Source organism: Ochotona princeps, chromosome 21 (genome assembly GCF_030435755.1).
Source record: "Ochotona princeps isolate mOchPri1 chromosome 21, mOchPri1.hap1, whole genome shotgun sequence".
NCBI lineage: Eukaryota > Metazoa > Chordata > Mammalia > Lagomorpha > Ochotonidae > Ochotona > Ochotona princeps.
In genome coordinates this window covers 36,701,622-36,720,966 of record NC_080852.1, presented here as the reverse complement: position 1 = coordinate 36,720,966, position 19,345 = coordinate 36,701,622, and positions in this window count along the sequence as shown.

Sequence of the window (19,345 nt, the reverse complement as noted above, 5' to 3'; positions counted from 1 at the left end):
GACTGGGAGTTTGTACCCTTGGACCAGCATCTCCCCATTCCCCCTGCTCCTGCAAACACTATTCTACTCCCTGCTTCTATGAGTTTCACTTTTTTTGAGATATCACATATTAAGTGAGTTAATACAGAATTTGTCTTCTTACAACACAGACTGGTCTTCAAGTCCTTCCAATGGGTCCCAAATGGCAGGACCCCATTCTTATCGTGGATGGGTAATATTTCATTGTATGTAGCTGCCCAATCCTATTAAGATGGCTATTATCAGAAAAATAAAAGATAACATGTTGGGCAAGGTTTTGGAGAAAAAGGAAACTTTGCCACTTCTTTGTGCAAACATAGTGGAATTTCCATAATTACACAGTCATTATGGAAAACAAGATGGGTCTTGTTATCCTGCTTTGGGTAGACATCCAAAGGAGTGGGGTCAGTGTGGCAGGCAGATGTCTACTCTCCCATGTAAGTAGATTTCTTCATAAAAGCCAAGATATGAATCAATCTCAGTGTCCATCAAGGAAAGAATGGGTGGCTAACATGTGTGAACAACTTTCTCTAAGCACCGTAAAGAACATCTAGACCTAGAACAGAGCTTTCTTTTTACACCTTTTTAGTAGAAACTAGTGATATATGGGTCTTTAATCCCTTCAGTGTTAATCAACCTTGTTGTTTTCCTAGGTTTATAGGATGGGATATGTACGCAGGCTTCTACTAATTTCATCTTTGACAAAATGCCTGCAATTTGGATACCTGCCAGTGGATACGAGGTGGGGCCTTGTGTTATGGCTTTATAGGACAATTGGCTAGTTTTTCCCTCCCAGTGTGGATAACTGAAAGAAAGCACAGCCCACAGACTGGTCAGCCATGATCTTCTTTTTTCTAGTCGACTTCAGTTATACCCAAGAACCTTACTGCTAAGTGTTTGGACTAGACAAATGAAAATATATGGACATGTAAAAATTTGTATGCAAATATTCATCCCAGCACTATTCAGGGTAGTGAAGAAATGAAAACAGCCCCAATGTCTAGCAACTGACGAATGAGTAAACAACTAGTGCGAAGTCCATACAATAGAATATTATTCAGCAATAAAAAGGAATGAAGTGTTAATGTGCACTACAATGAGGATGAGCTTTAAGTATATTATGCTAAGTGAGAGTCCCCAGATACCCCATGCTTTATTATTCTAAATATATGAGGTTTGCAAGACAGGCAAACCTAGAGATGGACAGTAGGTTAGAGGGAGGTGTGGAATTGGAGGGGGTGGGGAGTGCTGTTAATGGGAATTTTTTTTTTTTTAACGGTTGACAAAACTGTTTTGAAACAGATCATGGTAGTACTTATATCACTCTGAATACACTGAAAACAACTGAATCATGCACATTTAAATAGACGGATTGTGTGGTATGTGAGTTATATCTCAATAAAGCTATTTAAAATAGCTAGATCATGATTCCCCGCTCCCTAAGTGGGGACAGGGCGTAGCTGTTTCCTTTCTCAGAGTATAATATAAGTCAGCATCCTGGCACAGGAAAAAAGGATGTTAAGAGAAAACTAAAGAAACCTGAATAAAATATAGATTCTAATAATAATAATTTATGCCATATTGAGCCTTTAGTTGTACCAAATGTGTCTTACCAATGAAACATGTTGACAACAGGGGAAACTGGGTGCTAACTAAAATTTTTAATTTCAACCAAATTAACTGGAACTCTCTGTTCTTCAGTTTGCTCATCTCTAAAATAAGGCTAATAATAGGACCACCTTCCTTGGTTTGGGTGGGTTTGAGTTATTTAAGCTATTACATAAGGTTCAAACAGCACCTAATACTCAGTGCTCAGTAAATGTCAGCTGTTATTATGGTTACTCCTACTTTGAGATATTTTACTTCATAATGAGAAAAATTTTTTTTAAATCTGCTCAAAGCATCTGTAAGGTTCACTGTTTCCTAAGAGGTTCGTAAAGGCTGCTGTAGCACATTGTTTATTAAGCAAATAAATGCCCGTTTCAGAGGACAGAGAGAGGGATTGACTAGGCAGAGATGTTTTTCTGCTCAAACCATTTAAGATAATTAAGGTGATTAGAGCCGGGTGCAATAGCCTAGTGGCTAAAGTTCTCTCATTGCATGTGCCAGGATCCCATATGGCTGCAGGCTCTAATCCCAGCAGTCCCACTTCCTATCCAACTCCCTGCTTGTGGCCTGGGAAAGCAGCTGAGGATGGCCCAAAACTTTGGGACCCTGTACCTGTGTGGGAGACCTGGAGGAAGCTCCTGGCTCCTCACTTCAGATCAGAGCAGTTCCAGCTGTTGCGGCCACTTGGGAGCGAATCAGTGGACAGATGATTCTCCACTCTGTTTCTTCTCCTCTCTTTATATCTGACTTTCCAATAAAAATAAAATGAATCTTTTTTTAAAAAAAGATAATTAGACAGAAGTGGGATGAAGTATATACTCAAGGAGAAACACAAGAATATAAGTTGAGTAATTTATGTTGAATTCAGAGCTAGAAGGGGATAAATAAAAAGAAATTTACTATTCCTTCCATAGAATCTCACACCAGAATTAGTCAGATTTTTTTTCAGTTTCACAACCATCCACAAAGCAATAAAATGTAAAATATATCAAAAAAGCTTAAAAAAAAAAGTAGCAAGGAAACCTGTAAATACTGTTAGTCCCCCAACCCGTTCCAGTTCAGAAATGGTGCACATGTGTCCATAATGTTATATGTACACTCAATGATAAATACAGAACGCTATTAAATCTGAATTTCAGATGAACCACCAATACTTTTTTAAAGATTTATTTTATTTTTATTAGAAAGTCAGATATACAGAGAGGAGGAGAGACAGAGAGGAAGATTTTCCATCCAATGATTCACTCCCCAAGTGGCTGCAATGGCCAGAGCTGAGCTGATCCAAAGCCAGGAGTCAGGAACTTCCTCCAGGTCTCCACGTGAGTGCAGGGTTCCAATGCACTGGGCCGTCCTCGACTGCTTTCCCAGGCCACAAGCAGGGAGCTGGAAGGGAAGCAGGGCTGCCAGGATTAGAACTAGTGCCCGTATGGGATCCTGGTGCATGCAATGTGAGGACTTTAGCTGCAAGGCTGTCACACTGGGCCCCATCAATACTTTTCTAAAGTAAGTATGTCTCAAATATTATATAGGTCATGTTTATACTAAGCAATTATTTATTATTTATCTGACATTTACATTTAACTGGACATGCATATTTTTATTTACTTATTCTGGCAACCTTACTGAAGGATGATTACATATTTCACATTTATGGTATTTTGTAAAATAAGCAATAAAAAAGAAGCCCCTCTGAACATCTCATATATTTGCTAAGCCTGCCATAATGAAAACGCTCTTTTCCAATAACAGATCACCAATGCATTGCGCAACGGCCCTGCAGGTTACAATAACAGATCACCAATGCATTGCGCAACAGCCCTGCAGGTTACAACCATTCCATCTTGAGAGAAATAAAGCTTTATGAAGCCACTGGTTTTTTCCATTTGGAGGCCAGGATGAAATTTTAAAATGACAATTTGGGGATTTCAGTGAGAATAAAGGAGAAAATAGGAAAAAAGAACAAAGAAACGGGTGAGAGACAGAAGCAGGAAGATGTGCGTGGAAAAGGCAGGGCGGGCGGGGAGGGCTCTGGGTTAGCTGCTGCCCGGAGGCCGGAGGCTCCCTGGACGTCGGGTATTGGGGTGCCTGAGACTGACACATCAATGTCTTGCTGAGGGGTAGATGAAGCTGCACTGGGGCCAGGACGTGAGTATCCTCCTAGCCTTACCAAAGAACCTGTTGCTTTAGGTTAAGGCGATGCATGGGAAATGAAAAGGGGGGAGTAAGTCAAGGAGGCCAGAAGGGGAAAGGAATGAAGGAAGGAGGGAGGGACCGAGGGAGGGAGGAGGAATTCTTTCTGGCAGGAAGGGAGAGATGGAGGATGAGAAGGTGCCCAGCTCTCTCTTCAGTGCTATGTGAAGAGTATCAAGCCGTACTCTTCCTATTGGAGTCTGGCTTGGGAAATCAGGCTACCTCTCCTCTCCCTCATTCTCTCACCTACCATGATTAGACCATATCTGTTTGACCCTGCCTCGGTTCAGCTGCCTTCCCAGACTCCTTGAACTTGGCTAAGTAGCAAAGGTAAGGAAGAGTTGAGTCACCAAAGATAAAGTGTAATTCCAGTAATCCATCTGCAAATAATAAAGATTTAGTTGTACGTTAAATTGTTACCATACCTAAGGAGTCAGTTCTGAGCTGCTTTATTCCGTCTCTCAGAAACAATGAAACTCCTGATTTTTTTTCCCAAAGGGGTGGGGGGCCCATTTCTATTGTGTGAATCCTTTTTAAAACTCGTACGAACAGCAAGGTTGGCGGACATTTCCTTCTCCCTCATGGACATACGGCGTGGTCCTGGCCAGGTGGGTCCACATCAAGACTCTTCCATGAGAACCAGTCTGCTGGGGAGAAAAGTCCTTCCAGGATGAAGCAAGGCTGGTGAGACCCATTCAGGGAGCTGTTTAATTTAGAAAGAAGGCTGGATAATAGCCAATAAGTTTCTTGACTTTACATAAGACCCTGATGACATGTTTCATTTTGATTTCTGAGATTAATTAATTATGGGAAAAAAATCTTCGCATTTATTTAAAGAGTCACACGGGAAAAAGCCAGCCACCAGCGGAAAGGTTTGCTTGGAGACCAGGGGGCAAGCCAAGACAAGATGAGTGACATGTGGAAAATCAGAAAGAAACAAAAAATGGCTACCATGGTTGTTTTCCAAACTAGAAAAGGAAAAAATATTTTTGAGACCCCTGGAGAGATTTTTTTTCACAGAACCTTTGCAAACTTTTATTTTTTTTAAGAACGTGGTGTACACTGAGAAGGGGAACTTCTGGATTCTGCAGTGTTATGCCTCTGTACCCAAGCACAAGGATTGAAATATGCCAAATTTTATTTGTTATGTTTTATACTAGAAATGTGGATTGTATGATCTAATATTTAAATAGGTGGGAACAAAGGCAAGGTGGGTTTCAAATGATGATAAATGCAGAAACTGCACGTTTAGAAAGCTCAGCGAGGAGGGAACTGGCCAGTTTTCCAGATAGGAGGAGCATTTCCTAAGATGACTACAAAAAACGAGTGTTGCATGAGAGTCGGCTTTTAAAGTCCGCAACAAGGGGGGGGTCTCCACTGAAATTTTAAGATGCAAAAGTGAAGATTTAGTTTTGGTTTTTCTTCTATTCATGTTTGAGATAAGTTTTACATGCTTAATTTGCTTTTCAAATTTTTTGTAAATTATACAACATTTGGGGAATGTGCCTGCCATAAAATACACCCAAAAAACAAATACAGTGAACAGAGTAAAAAGAGGAAAAAACACCACACACAGAAAATCCTGTGAGCGAAAGACCCCACCCAGAGAGCCAAATCATGCTTGTCATTTCTTTAGCCCTCTCTCCTTATTACTCTGAGGGTTTTTTTTGCAAAGACATTAAAATAATGGCAAAGTCACATGTTTGGTCACACACTCATTCTTCTCTCTCGACTTCCCTGTTTGTCTCGTGCCTCATGTCTCTTCATATCCCCTATCAGAAGTATTTAACAGCTTCTGAGTACTTTTTTTAAGTCCAATTAATAGTTTCTTCCACAAACTACCTACCTATTCTGGAAGGCTCTTGAGCTGTGATTTAATGCTGCATTTTTTAGACCAAATATCTCTTGCTTAATCTTCCTGCAATTCAAGGTTTTGCAGCTTTCTACACACATTGCTTCACATTTTCCTATGAAAAAAAGATGACTTTTTTTTTTTTTAGAATTGCCATTATGTCAATGTCATTCCTCTTACAGAAAATTCTGCTGACATGAAACTTATTCTACCAAGAAGCATCAGTGGAGGTCAGTAAATCCTCAACTCCACAGGCTTCTCTGGTACTAATAATAACTATGAGAAAAATAATTCAGAAATTCTCAAAACTCAAAGTCAATAGCTGTAGTTTAATTCATAATCATCAAGTTTTGGGTGGTAAAACTGACTTGTACTTTGCAGTGCTTAAACAGCTCAACATAATAATAAAAATGTGGAGGAAAAAAAAGTCTTGTTAAAAATAATTGCTATCCAAAGAATTCTGTCATATTTGCCCCCCAAAATAAAACTTTCACTTTGGGAGCATAATTGTAAGGGAAAAGTGGACTTTAATCCTTTTTCCCAATTTAGGATGAATATTTATTCAGTAGCTACATTTTTTTGGCGCTGTTTTGGGATACAGGTGCAGTTCCTCTCTAGATTTCACATTGTCTGGAATGTTCCACGTTTTGATCCAAAGTATACTCTAATGTTCCACAAATGAGAGGAAGAATTGAGAGGCCTGAGTTATTTTACAAAAGTAGATTTTTGCTGTTGTTCTTCAAGTCTGTGTTTTGCATGTTTATTGTCTTTAAGGTCAGTGGTATAGTGCTCCCTTTGTTTGATGTTGACTGTTTTGCTAACTCTTCAGGTTAAACATGAGTTAAAAAAATTTTTTTTTCAGGAAGTACTGAGAAAGAGAGAGAGAGAGAGAGAGAGAAATCACCAGTGTTCTCTCTTCCCTTGAGAGAAACGCTTTTAACAACTTGGAATATTATCTTCAAAATTTTAGTCAATTTCAAATTTTATGAATCTGCTTTAATATTTTGCAGGGTCTTCATTTTTCACTGCCCGAAGTGGGAGGCAACTTTGTTAACTACTCAGTCTCTTAACCCCACCCCCCAAGAACTTGATTATGTGGAATTGGAAGATAGAGGACATTCCAGGAATAAAAATCTACATTGTGATCAAGGGGAAAAAAGAGCACCTAAACGGATTTAATCGGAAGGCAGTTTCTGCAGGTTTTTGAAGTTATTTAAGTGAATATCACTGTTCTTGTCCTTATACTTGTATATCCTAGTTTTTAAATAAGTTTTGACTTGCAAGAAATTCCAGACATATTCATTGGGCATCTGCTAAAGTAACTGCAAAAGTCATGCATCTGAAGCCTCTGATTTTAAGGCTTCTGGAGAAAGTAAAGTTGTAGTGACTTAGTATTCTAAGTTTAAGCAATGAGTGACCATGAAATATTTTCCAAATACCTTTTTGGTTTGGATAAAATTATAGGAAACACACTATTTCCCCTAAATAATAATGGTCAAGACTGAAAGTATTATGCAAGAGTTTAATATTATACAAGAATTTAGGATTACACACGTATTTAGTATTGTACAAGTATTGGGCTTTTGTCACATGGTGCTCCTGGGCTCCCGAAAGCTAGTGTTTTCAATACTTCATTCATCAACCCTGAAGACAAACATTTGCTTCCTCTCAAAATTAAACAAACAGAAAGGGTTATTAGAGGATTAAATTAGGTGAGGTATGACAGAATCTCAGGTGATTTCATTTTTTTTTGTCTAAGATGAGTGTTGAACTAATGTGTTCACAACTTCCACTGGGACGCAAAATTGTATGTGTTCATTTTGTTTTATTTTTGTCAATCAGGTCCCTTCACTGGTTTTATGAGTGACTTCAACTTAGAGATTCCCTTCATAGTCTTCAGTTAAATTTATCAAAATAACAGTCTGCTTTTGCTTACTACATATTCACTAAAACTTTAAACTTGATTTTTTTTTTTTTTTGCAACGATCCGGAAAAAGAGAGAAGGGAAAAATTGTTGCTAAATATAATGTGATAAACTTTAATCATACTTTTGTAAATAATTTGTAGACATATACTGAGACTTCCTGATTAATATTACTTGATTTTTTTTCCAGACCATTCACTACAGAAATTACATTCTCCCACAATACAAAAAAAAGTAATGTCACAAAGGTGAATTCTAAGACACGTACTGACAATACAGAGCCATAAGCACACAGTGGGCAAAAGTCCTAGCAAACTTGAAAAATATTTAACTGAACAATAATGGAGCTATGCCAGATGCTAAAAGTCACCAAAGATAATTTTAATTGTTGTAGATATAATGGCGCTCAATGACAGCTGTTTTGAAACAAAAAGGTTATTTCCTGCAAATTTCAGTAAGTTTTCTCCTAAAATAAACTCTCATTGATTGTTAAAATTACCGATTGTCCTTAATGGCAAATGGACACTTAAATTGGCTAATAACTAAATATGGAGTCACCCCCTCATGTTGATTTGTAAACACTATCTGGAGGAAAAATTAAAAGGACATAATGCAGCCCAGTGTTATTTCTCCCTATGGAGTTATTACAGGGTTCTTATGTAAGAGAAGCTGTTGAAAAAAAATATCTAAAGCAAAAATGACTTAAGAACTCAATGTTGCAACTTTCCCACTAGGCCCAGCTTCCTCTCTCCTTTCCCCTCTCTTTTTTTAGAAACGACAAGAATAAACTTTTTAAAAATTGATTTCACTAAATTATAAATTTTAACCAAAGAGATTTAACTTATTAGTAAGTAAAATTGTATTTCATGTGCTAGCCTAAATGTACTATGGTAAATTGCTTTGGGTGTTGGGTTTATTTATGCATTACAACTCTCTTTATGAGCTTTATTGACCTGAGGTGGTCATTTTATGTTTTACACTTAATAGGCCAGTGCAATTCTTGTTCTTAAAATGTTTTAAATTTGTACTGACAACTACTTCAATAAAGTAACGTAGGGATATAAAGCGAGCATGTTTTCTATTGGCAAGAGACACAGACATTCCATTCACTCATTCATTCATTTTATTGCTTTAATTTTTTCTGTTTAAGAAAACAGAAACACATTGGTTGCTTTCAACATCTAAGCTAAGAGTTACCTGAACATATACAAGCACACACTGTGAAAACATTAAATTATTTTTACCAGCCATTCTTCATCCACACATACATATTCAAACAAGAAGTATTTAGTGTTTGTTTTTACTTAAAAAATATTCTTTTAAAAGTTTATTTGAAAGGCATGGTTACACAGCAGGAAGTAGAGACGGAGAGAGTTTCCATCCGCTGGCTCACTCCCCAAATGGCCACCACAGATAGTGTTGGGCCTGGCAAACCTAGGATCCAGGAATTTTTTTCTGGGTCTCCCACATGGGTACAGGGGCCCGGGCACTTGGTCCATCTCCTGATACTTTTCCAGGCACATCAGCATGGAGCTTGATTGGAAGTAGGGCAAACTGGGATTCCATCTGACACACATGTAGGATGCCTACTACACCACAGTGCCAGACACTACAATATTTAGTTTCCAAAAAATTTTAGTTATCAATTTGTCAGTGGTAAGCAAAGAATTGAACTTTTGGAAAAACCAGGCCCGGCACGATGGCCTAGAGGCTACAGTCCTAGCCTTGAATGCGGCCGGGATCCCATATGGGTGCCAGTTCTAATCCCGGTAGCTCCTCTTCCCATCCAGCTCCCTGCTTGTGGCCTGGGAAAGCAGTCGAGGACGGCCCAAGGCCTTGGGACCCTGCACTTGTTTGGGAGACCTGGAAGAGGTTCATTCTGTTTCTGGCTTCTGGAACCCATGGCATCTATTATATGCACTTACCGGGTAGCGTGCCAGTATTTTCTACACTTAGTTTTGGGGTCAGCCACTACGTGCAATGCCAGTATTATATGTGACTGCCAGCTCAAGTTGCTCCAGCTCCCTGCTAAAAATCCTGGGAAAGCAACAGAAGATGGCTGAAGTACTTGGGCCTTGAGTGCACGTGAGGGACCCAGAAAAAGCTCTGGCTTTGGCTTGACCTAGCCCTAGCTGCTACAGCCGGATGGGGAGCTGAGTCCGTGGATAAAAGATTTCGTGTGTGTCTCAGATTCACAAACAAAGCATTGATGTTAGACTTTTTACATATCAGAACAAAATGTGTGAGGTTTAATCTTCTCAAACATGGAAATAATATAGAATAATCACTGATGCTTGCCAAGCAAAAGTTTAAGAACTTGGTTGTTTTGTTTTATTCTGTAATGTGTTGTAGAATAACACCACTATGACTTTAAAAGAAATAGGTATATATGTTCTAAAATGAAAAAAAGACTTCTTAAGCGAAAAGTTGACAGAACAATGTGTCTTCAGGAATCTGTGGTAAGCAGTGATAGAGGCTGCTGTGTCCGTGCATGTGTCTATGGAAGTGCGCATCCTTGCTTCTGCAGGTACAAAAAATGCAAAGAAAAGAAACTCCCAAGAAAAGCCTCAATCCGAGAAGGGAAGTAGTGGTGATGATGTTATGAGAGGAAAATTTTAATAATTTAGTCTGGAGATTTCTTTCAGCAAAGTACTCCTTTCAGAAAAGACATATTCATGTATTACTGGTACAGTTATGGTAATTGGAAGACATTAAGGTGACCCAACACCATCTTATCATTTATATTGGCTCTTGAGTACTCTGAATTTCATCATTTCTGTAACCATCTAATCTCCTCTAAGAACACTGGAAGCTCCTAGAAAAGATATATGCGTTGTACTTGGCACTGTCCCATGGCCCTAGCATTAGTATCTTGGCATAGTATTGTCCCAAGTATGTATTTCTTAAACATATAAAATAATAATCTAGTGTATAATTTAGAAGCCACCAGAACAGGAAAACCATTATCTTTGGGGGAAAAAATCTCCAAAGAATTATGGGTATAAATTTCATTATAAGCTGTTATGATGAAATTATATATGTTTAAAAAAAAAAGATTAGAGACTGGTGTTCAGCTTTATACAGCTTAAGAGACCAGACTCCCACATTTCATATCTGAGTGCCTTGATTTGGTTCCCAGATCTGGATCCTGACTCCAGCTTCCTGACAATTCTGACCCGGGAGGTAGACGTGAAATAACCGGGTTCCTGCAACCAAGCTGGAGGATCGAGGTTGGGTTCTTGGTTTTTGTGCTTGTCTTCAGTCACAGCTCAGTTATGGCCACTGTGAGCCTTTGGGGAATGGGATAATGGGTAAATTCTCCCTCTCTCTCTCTCTCTCAAGTAATTCATCTCAAGTGAATACATGGATTCAAAACTGTCTTTAAAATATGTACTTTTTAATATTGGAAGCAATTCTCTTTTTCTAGTGTAATCATGACAAGCTCAGCTTAAATAAAGCTTAAGAATTGCAGGTCTGGAAGGACTGACACCCATGGGTTCTAGAACCACAGTTGAATGGAGGAGACCTCTGCAGCAAGAATCTTTTTTTCTTATTTATTTATTTATTTGGCTACACTGGGTACTCCACTGAGGACAACACTGATGGGAGGAAGATATTGTATCATCTTGTGGGAATTCAGGGTGGAAACGTATATATGTATCCCTGTTATTTGCCTGAAACTCAGGTGGATGTGGCTTAGATGGATGCTACGGAAAGGACAGTGGTGACTGATGGGTCAACAAGAAATCTGTTTTATTGGTGTATTGTTTTCACTTCATTAGTGAATTGCCAAAGTGGAATTGCCTTCATCAGGCACACTCACGCTCCACCAAGTTGCTTTAGTGCTCCATCTGTGTATTTCAAAACCATTCCTATCCAGCCCCAGAAGAGGTATGGCTACAAGTTCACCAGTTCCTCCATTCTGGAGACTTCTTTTTTCCTCCTTGCTGGTTCTTTTTCCTGCACTTTAGGATCATGGGCAAGTTTCTCTCAACTTACAGACAAAAACTTTTTACCTGTTTTCTGTTTAGAGTTAGCGTATGCTTTGTAAAGTCTACCCTCGTTGCTCCACTGAAAAAGGACTCTGAAGGGTGAACGCTATTCGATATCTGCACTTTTTCACCGCTGCAGGAATTGGCAATGACTACGGAGTTAATCAGACCTGAGTTGTAACCGTCCATCTGTTGCATTTTATCTGTATGATTTTGGACAAAGTTTTTCCTGTATCTTAATGTACTCACCTGTAGTATGCCTCGCCGCAGAGGACTGTGGTTAAGTTGACATTGCGGGACACCTCCCAATGCCCCACGCGTAGGAGTACGTGCTCAGTGTGTTTCTAGTTGGTGTAACCGCGGCTTCCTTCTTGTCTCTCACCAGTCACCGAATCATCCAAACTGTGCCATTGGCAGCGTTGTTTGCTGTCTTCCCGACTGTTTTTCTCTCTGTACTGCCTCTCTAACTCTTCTCAGCTTCCACTTGCGTCCTGTAAGAGCTCGTGCTTCCCTGCGAGGATCAGCCTGCTCACCCTCCCCTGCTTCCTGGAAATGACATTTCAGCGTCTCGGTACGGAACGACAAATCCATGCCGCGCTTGCCATCCTGACCCCTTTCCAAAGCTAAAGGACTGTGTAGTCCTGAGTACCCCGCCAGCAGCTCGTACAACTCAACCAATCTCAGACTGAGCCAGTCAGGAACTCAAGCCAGAAACCGGAGGTCAGGTGACACTCATGTTCTCTGGTGAGAAAGGTTTCGTGAAATACACACACACACACACACACACACACACACACGTTGGATTTTACTGCCCAGATATTTTCGGACAGCTGCATTCTACTCACCCACCTGAATGAGACTGATGCTCTTCCCTTTACCGCTTCATCCCTAGTGCCACTATCATAGGCTTAACAATTTGTCTGCCTCCTAAGGGTAGATGCTTGTCTTTGGTGGGGACAGTGACAAGCTGGCCTGCCGAGAGGATGTGCTTAGTGGAGATTCAGCAGGCTGACCTCCACTGTGTCCGCCCTTTGCCTTGATGCAGCAAGCTGGCAGAGAGGAGACTCTATACTATTAGAAACAATTTACAAAATACTAAGCCTCTCCCTAGATAATTAAGAGTTAACTGTATTCTAGGGTTCTGGGGAGCCTTGCCAAGTCCATAAATTATTTGCTGTTTACTGAATACCGACTGTTTTCCCCACATACTGAATCTGTTTGCTATTTTCATTGCTCACATTTCTTAGTGAGCATAATTGGAATTAAACATTCTGTTTTTCGTGAGAAGGAAGAAATTCTTTTAGTAAGATAGCATCTTAAACGATAGCTCTAAAATACGGGAAGAGGCCGTTCTCTGTGGCGAGTGGGACTTCAACTCTGTAACTCAGACGATTGAGAACATTAAGGATCTAGCCTTCTCTTTTGAGCTGTGTTATGGTAATGATTCCTAAATTTCAAGTTGCATTAAAAAAAAAAAAAAACACTTGAGTAGGAGAAGAAGAGAAGGAACCAAAATCGGGAATAATAAGAACTTGACATTGCTTGAAATCTTACAATTTTTGTAAGAAAAAATGTTTGTGAATATTTGTGCAGTTCAAATTAAAGCTGAAAGTGTCACCTAAGACATTTTAAATTTCAGATTCCTGGGCTCAGCCAAGTGGTTCTCATTAGTGCAAGAATCCTGGATCCCATGTTTTTGGGATTAGAAACAAACAAACAAGTAAACAAGCAGAAAAATGAAGATAAAACACTAAGTGTTCAGTGTGCGGTCAGATTTGAGAACAACTGAGTATGAATTTTTCAATGGTAACACTTTTGAGTGATCCCGAAAATGAACACTTCCAGAGTAAATGCTTCTTTCATAAACAAACAAGCAAAGTAGGAAAAAAAAATCACTTTAAAACAATATAAGTAGCTAACACTAATGCATTCATTAGTTTCCCAGAATTCCTAAATTTATCTTAGTCCAAATTTTATCACATTTTTCCATTGGATTGTTTCCCTTTCCAGAATGCCTATTGGATATTACCCATCAGCTAACCCATTAGGCATCACAGGTAAGCACGAGTACTTGCCTTTCACTCATTTACAAACCTTTATTGTGTACCTATCATGTACCAGGCGCACAAACACTTTGTGAACTATTACAATTTGAGGAGTTCTTCCTGTTGGAATAGACTGCTACTTTGGACAAAATAGGAATTCAATAAATGTGTTGAGCCACTAATTAAAGTCAGTATAGAAAACATTATCCAAGCTCTTTCGGAATTTTTGTTTGTGTGTGTGTTGTTTTTTTTTTCTTTTTAAAACATTTTAAAATATTTTGATTTTATTTTGTTTTTAGTGATGTTTACATAGTTGAGAAGAACAGATGCCCAAGTGGACCACTGATGAGCATGGGAAGGGTCAAGGAATGGGGGATACTGGATGAGACAATTAACAAACTGGCAGGTTGTCCAATTTGTTCTGCCTTCCATGGTGTTAGACAAATACTGAATATCTGAGGTGTAGGACTCAATGATCTGTCATGACCCCCATGTGCATCTGGGCATGCTGTCCACTGCACAGGCTTCCAGCAACTGAGGAGGTCCCTGAGTTGTTTTGCAATGTGGGTAGGTGTGCCATGAGGAAAGTTGAACTGTTAGAATAAGCTAGTATCAGTAAATCCCTTTGCTAGTGGTGCTACTTTCGTGATGTCAAATATAAACGCTATGTTAAAGAACCATAATGTAAAGGTAGCATGCTACGTCTTTTTTAAACAGTTGGCATTACCATTAAACACAAGCTTACCTTAGGAGCCAGACACTTTCTGGCCTTTATAAGATGGATCACGTAATTTTCAACATAACCTGCTAAGAGAAAGCCAAAGGGTGTTCCACTCTGGAAAATAACCATTATGTAAGAGTAAAAATGAAGTAGTAGACTTGAAGCGGCAAATGTATTGACCAAACTTAAAAACTGCTCATCCACAGACACTTTTCTGCAAATTAGAAAGACGAGTCCCTTTTCTCATATGGAAGGAGCAGGTGACCAGCGCCTCACCTCTGTTGGTCCTGACTGCCATGGTGTAGAAGTGTCATCTGCACAGCCACCTGCTACTGCCCTGGAGTAACAGCAGGTGGGTAGGAAGGAAAAACTTAAAAACACATTGGTCTTCATTTGGTACGGGGAGGGTGGATAGCATCATTTCCCTCAATATCACTTTCTACTTTTTAATGACAGATGATTCATGTATCATTTAAATCACCCTGTTAAATGTACAACTCAGGGTCAGGCAATTTGCTTCACTGTTAAGACACCAGTTAAAATTCCTACAGTCCACACTAGCGTATCTGAGTTAAGTGTCTGGCTCTAGCTCCTGACTCCAGCTTCCTGCTCATGCAGCTCCTAGGAGGCAGGGAGGAAGGCTCAGCAGTCAGCTTCCTGCCACCCCAGTGTGAGGCCTGGGTTGAGTTCCAGGCTCCCAGCTCTGACTCAGTCCAACCTAGAACGCAGGCTCCAGCTCTGACCTCAGCCCAGTCTAGCAGTTCTGTTTCTTTTTGTCTCTTTCTGTCAAATAAAAACAAAAATAAAATGAATAATTCAGTGGATTTTAGAATATGTAATAAAGTTGTGCAACAATCGCCACAGTTTAATTCCACAATATTTCATACCCCACTAAGAAGCTCTGGCCCCAGTATGTTATTCCCTATTTTCTGTTTCTCCAGTCCCTAGCCACCACTAATCTATTTTGTCTTCATGAGTTTTCCTATTCTGAACATTGCATATAAATGGAACCCTGTGCTGTGTGATCTTTGATTTCTGGCATCTTTCATTTAGCATCATGTTTTTGAGGTTTGGCCATGTTGTAGCATGTATCGGCACTTCCTTTCTCTTGTGCATGGTTAATTATTCTGCTGTAGACCAGGGGATGGGCATCTGGTTGTTTCCCCTTTTTAAATTATAAATAATGGTGCTACTAACATTGAACACAAGTGTTGGATCTTTTCTAAGAAGCTAACATTATTTCTGTCATTTTAAAAAATATTTCAAAAAGAAAATCCTTGCTTGCACACATGGCTAAGCCTGTCATTTCTTTTTCTTTCATGATTTGCTTCGTTTTTCCTCTTAGATTCAGCTATATTTTTATTCTTTGGTGGTACTGAGTTAAACTGCACATATATTGTTATTGATCTTGTGGTTCATAAATGTTTGTTTCATATAAAAGTACAGATTTTCAGCATGCAAATTGATAGGCAGATTTTTTTTTCAGAAATTTGGAAGTATCTGGAGGTATTTTAAGATTCTATTATTGAAAAAATAATGGTGATAATTATGTTTTATATGGTTTGACTTAAAAATGCTAATGATTTTTTATTATTAATAAATCACACACAAAAATAAATTATGCAAATTATCTAAACCATGATAATCTCATTTGGTGGAAGAACAGCAAAAGAAGTAGACTAATTTATCTTCTTGCATTAATGATTTTGTTTTTAAAGATTTTATTGGCATGTGATGAATCTTACCTTTCTAAAGCCCTCTATTTGAGTCAACTTCTCACTACTGCAAGAATCATTTTTTTAGAAATTTCACACGATAGAAGGTGATCCAAAATTTATCTAAAGATTGACCAACTGCAAATTTTTAAAAATGTGTTTCTTTGACTTGGAAACTCAGAATTACAGACAAAGAGATTTTCCATTTGCTGGTTCACTGCCCACATGGCAGCAATAGCAGAGCTGAGCTGATTTAAAACCAGGAGCCAGGAGCTTCTTCCAGGTCTCCCACATGCATGCAGTGGCCCAAGGACTTGGTCCGTCCTCCCCTGCTTTTCCAGGCCAGGGAAGTGGAGTAGTCAGAACGGACATGAACCAGTGTCCCTGTGGGATGCTGGTGCCAGCAAGCAGAGGCTTAGTGTGCACCACGCTGGCCCCAGACCTGTTGTAATTTTACTGAGAGAATAAAAAAATTTTACAGACCTTTAAAATCAGAAAAAGTCTTTGAAGGGAAAAATATTATGTTACAGTGGTAGGAAGAGACACAGCCAAACATTTTCTAATAAACAAAGTATTACTCCTGAATAACTCCTCCCCCACCTCCTCCACTATTGCATAGAAGTTTTTAAATAAAGAGATGTAACTTGTGACCAATCTCTCAGTTATCTAAACATTTAGAATATTTATATCCAATGGAAATGCACAACTGAGGTCAGCTCCATGCCAAAGCATCATTCTCCACCTGGATTCCAGAAAAGGTCTTCTGGTGTCATGGTCTGGAAATATCAAGATCAGCTCCACAGTGGCAGTGCCAGGCTGATGTCCTGAAGACGTGAACTGAAGCTGTTCTGATGGCCACAGCAGCAGGAAGCATGCTGGCAGCTTGGCTCCATCCCTTGTTTTCAGGCATGTAAAAATGTAGACACAGAAACATAGCCTGGAAATCTCTTCTACAAAAGGGCAAAGGGAAATTGTATTATTGAAGAAACCATGGCAACAGCACATCTTGAAATCTCTCTCAGAGGAAGCTCAGGTCTTAAACTTTAGTCTCAAACTTCCCAGGCCTCAAAGCGTTCAAAACAGAAATTATGTATCAATGAGGGCTGTTTTCTGAAGCCAGAACAAAGTTGGCACATGCAACCAAAAGTTCAGAACAATCTTATGTTTCGAAAACCACCAAGACATGTGGCTGCCTAAGAAAAGCTCAGATGGGCAACTGATACAACTGGTCCTTGAACATGGCAGTGAAGATGCCCCAAAATCGTATCCGAAAGCCTGGCTTCAGTCCAGCGGCTCCTGACTCCAGCTTCCTTCTGATGGGCATTGGGTCATTCCCACTGTGGTGACATACCTGGGTTGAATTCTCAGCTCAGCCCCAGCCACTGTGGATATTTGGAAAGTAAACCAGCAGATGAGAGCACACTTGCTCCCTCGCTCACTCTCTTTCTCCCTCCCAAATTAGAAGATCAGAAACTGAGTCTGAGGGTTTACATAAATATTAATCAATTTTGTAAACATAAAATATGAAAATACAACTTGTAAAGGTAATTGTATTGATGACATTACTATTCTTTCCACAGTAAAGCTGTTTAAAGAGTCTTGTGCTGGGTGCTAGCCACTTCCATGTCTGCAATACTAGAATTAAAACAGTGAGTAAAATGAAGTCCCTGCCTTCATGAAGTTTACAATCTGATTTTTGGAGACAAATAATAGACGTATGCAAGTTAAAATTTAAGTTTTGTGGGTCCATTCTCCTGGCATATGTGAGTTAAGCTGCCGCTAGTAACGTCAGCATCCATTATGGGTACTGGTTCCAAACCCAGTTCCGATATGGCTCCCTGCTAATGTGCTTGGGAAAGCAATGGAGGATAGCCAAGTGATTGGGCACCTGCACCCAAATGAGGGATCCAGGAAAAGATACTGGCTTCTGGCTTTGGCCTGGCCCAGTCCTGGCCTTTGTGGCTACTTGGGGAGTGAAGCAGGGGATGAAAGAACTTTCTCTCTCTTTCTCTCTCTCTCTCTGTCTCTGTTTCTCTCTATGTAACTCTGACTTGTAAATAATTTCTTTAAAAAATTTTTTTAAAGTTAATTAAATAAAACTTTGCACAGGTGCAAATGTTTAGTGCAGCAGTTAACTTTCCACGCATATGGGACACCCATATCGCAGAATGTTTGATTCAAGTTCTGGTTCCTCCACTTCTGATCCAGTTTGTTGCAATGTATGACCTGGAAGACAGCAGAGGATGGGTCCTTGGGTCCATGTCTCTCGTTGGAGACCTGGCTGGAAGTCCAGGCTCCAGCTGGCCCAGCCATTGCTGTTGTTAGCATGTGAGGAGCGAACTAGTGAAAGGAAGATCTCTCCCTGCCACTCTTTTGATGAAATAAAATGAGAGAAAATTAAAGAAAAAATGAAAATTTATATATAATTTCAGGTAATGATCATCAGTTCGATGAGGATAAGCCATAGAATCAAGAATGATGGTGAAGGTGGATTATTGATGGGATCACATTTGAATCTTTTCCTTTATTGTAGTCTGGGGTTGATAGGTTAAGCACTCGGCAGTTACAGCAAACCAATTATTCACCTCTTTGGTTTAAGACATTGTAATGCAGTAAGTCCTGGGTGGAAAAAGATGAATAAACCAAGTGTTCTGTGTTAGGGTACTAACAGCTTAGTAAGGAAAGTGGGCATTCCAGAAACAATCTATTGAAACATTGGGTCCAGGGACTGCAATCAGGGCAGAAGCACAGAGACAAAGGGTTGCCTCCCCGTGAGTTCTTCCAGAAGGTACTCTGGAGATAGAAATACCACAGAATTTCATACTGTGCTTCCAAATCTTTTTTGGTTGTTAGCACACGAGATTTATTAGTACAGCACATTTCAAGGGTGAAAGAGGGTGAAAGAAGGTGACTGTCCTCCACCTCTGCCAACCCATGCCTCAACTGGCTACCCCAAAGCTTACGAGACCAGTATCTACTGTAATCTGTTCCTGGCACAGGTATCTGGCTTTTTGTTTATTTGTTTTGGGTTTCTTTTTCTTTTTCTTTTTCCTAGCAACAAAAACTACCCTAACAACTTTTCCTACATCCAGATTCCTTGCCCATTTCATTTGGGCATGTTTATGTCCCCAGCTCCCCTGGAACACTGTAGGGTGCATTGTGTACACAATGGTCCTCTCTCTCAGTACTGAATGCATTTTATTAACTCACCAGGGAGAGGTATTAAGATTTGAAAAAAATTTTGGGAGGAAAAATTTCCTGAGCAATCATAATCTCCCAC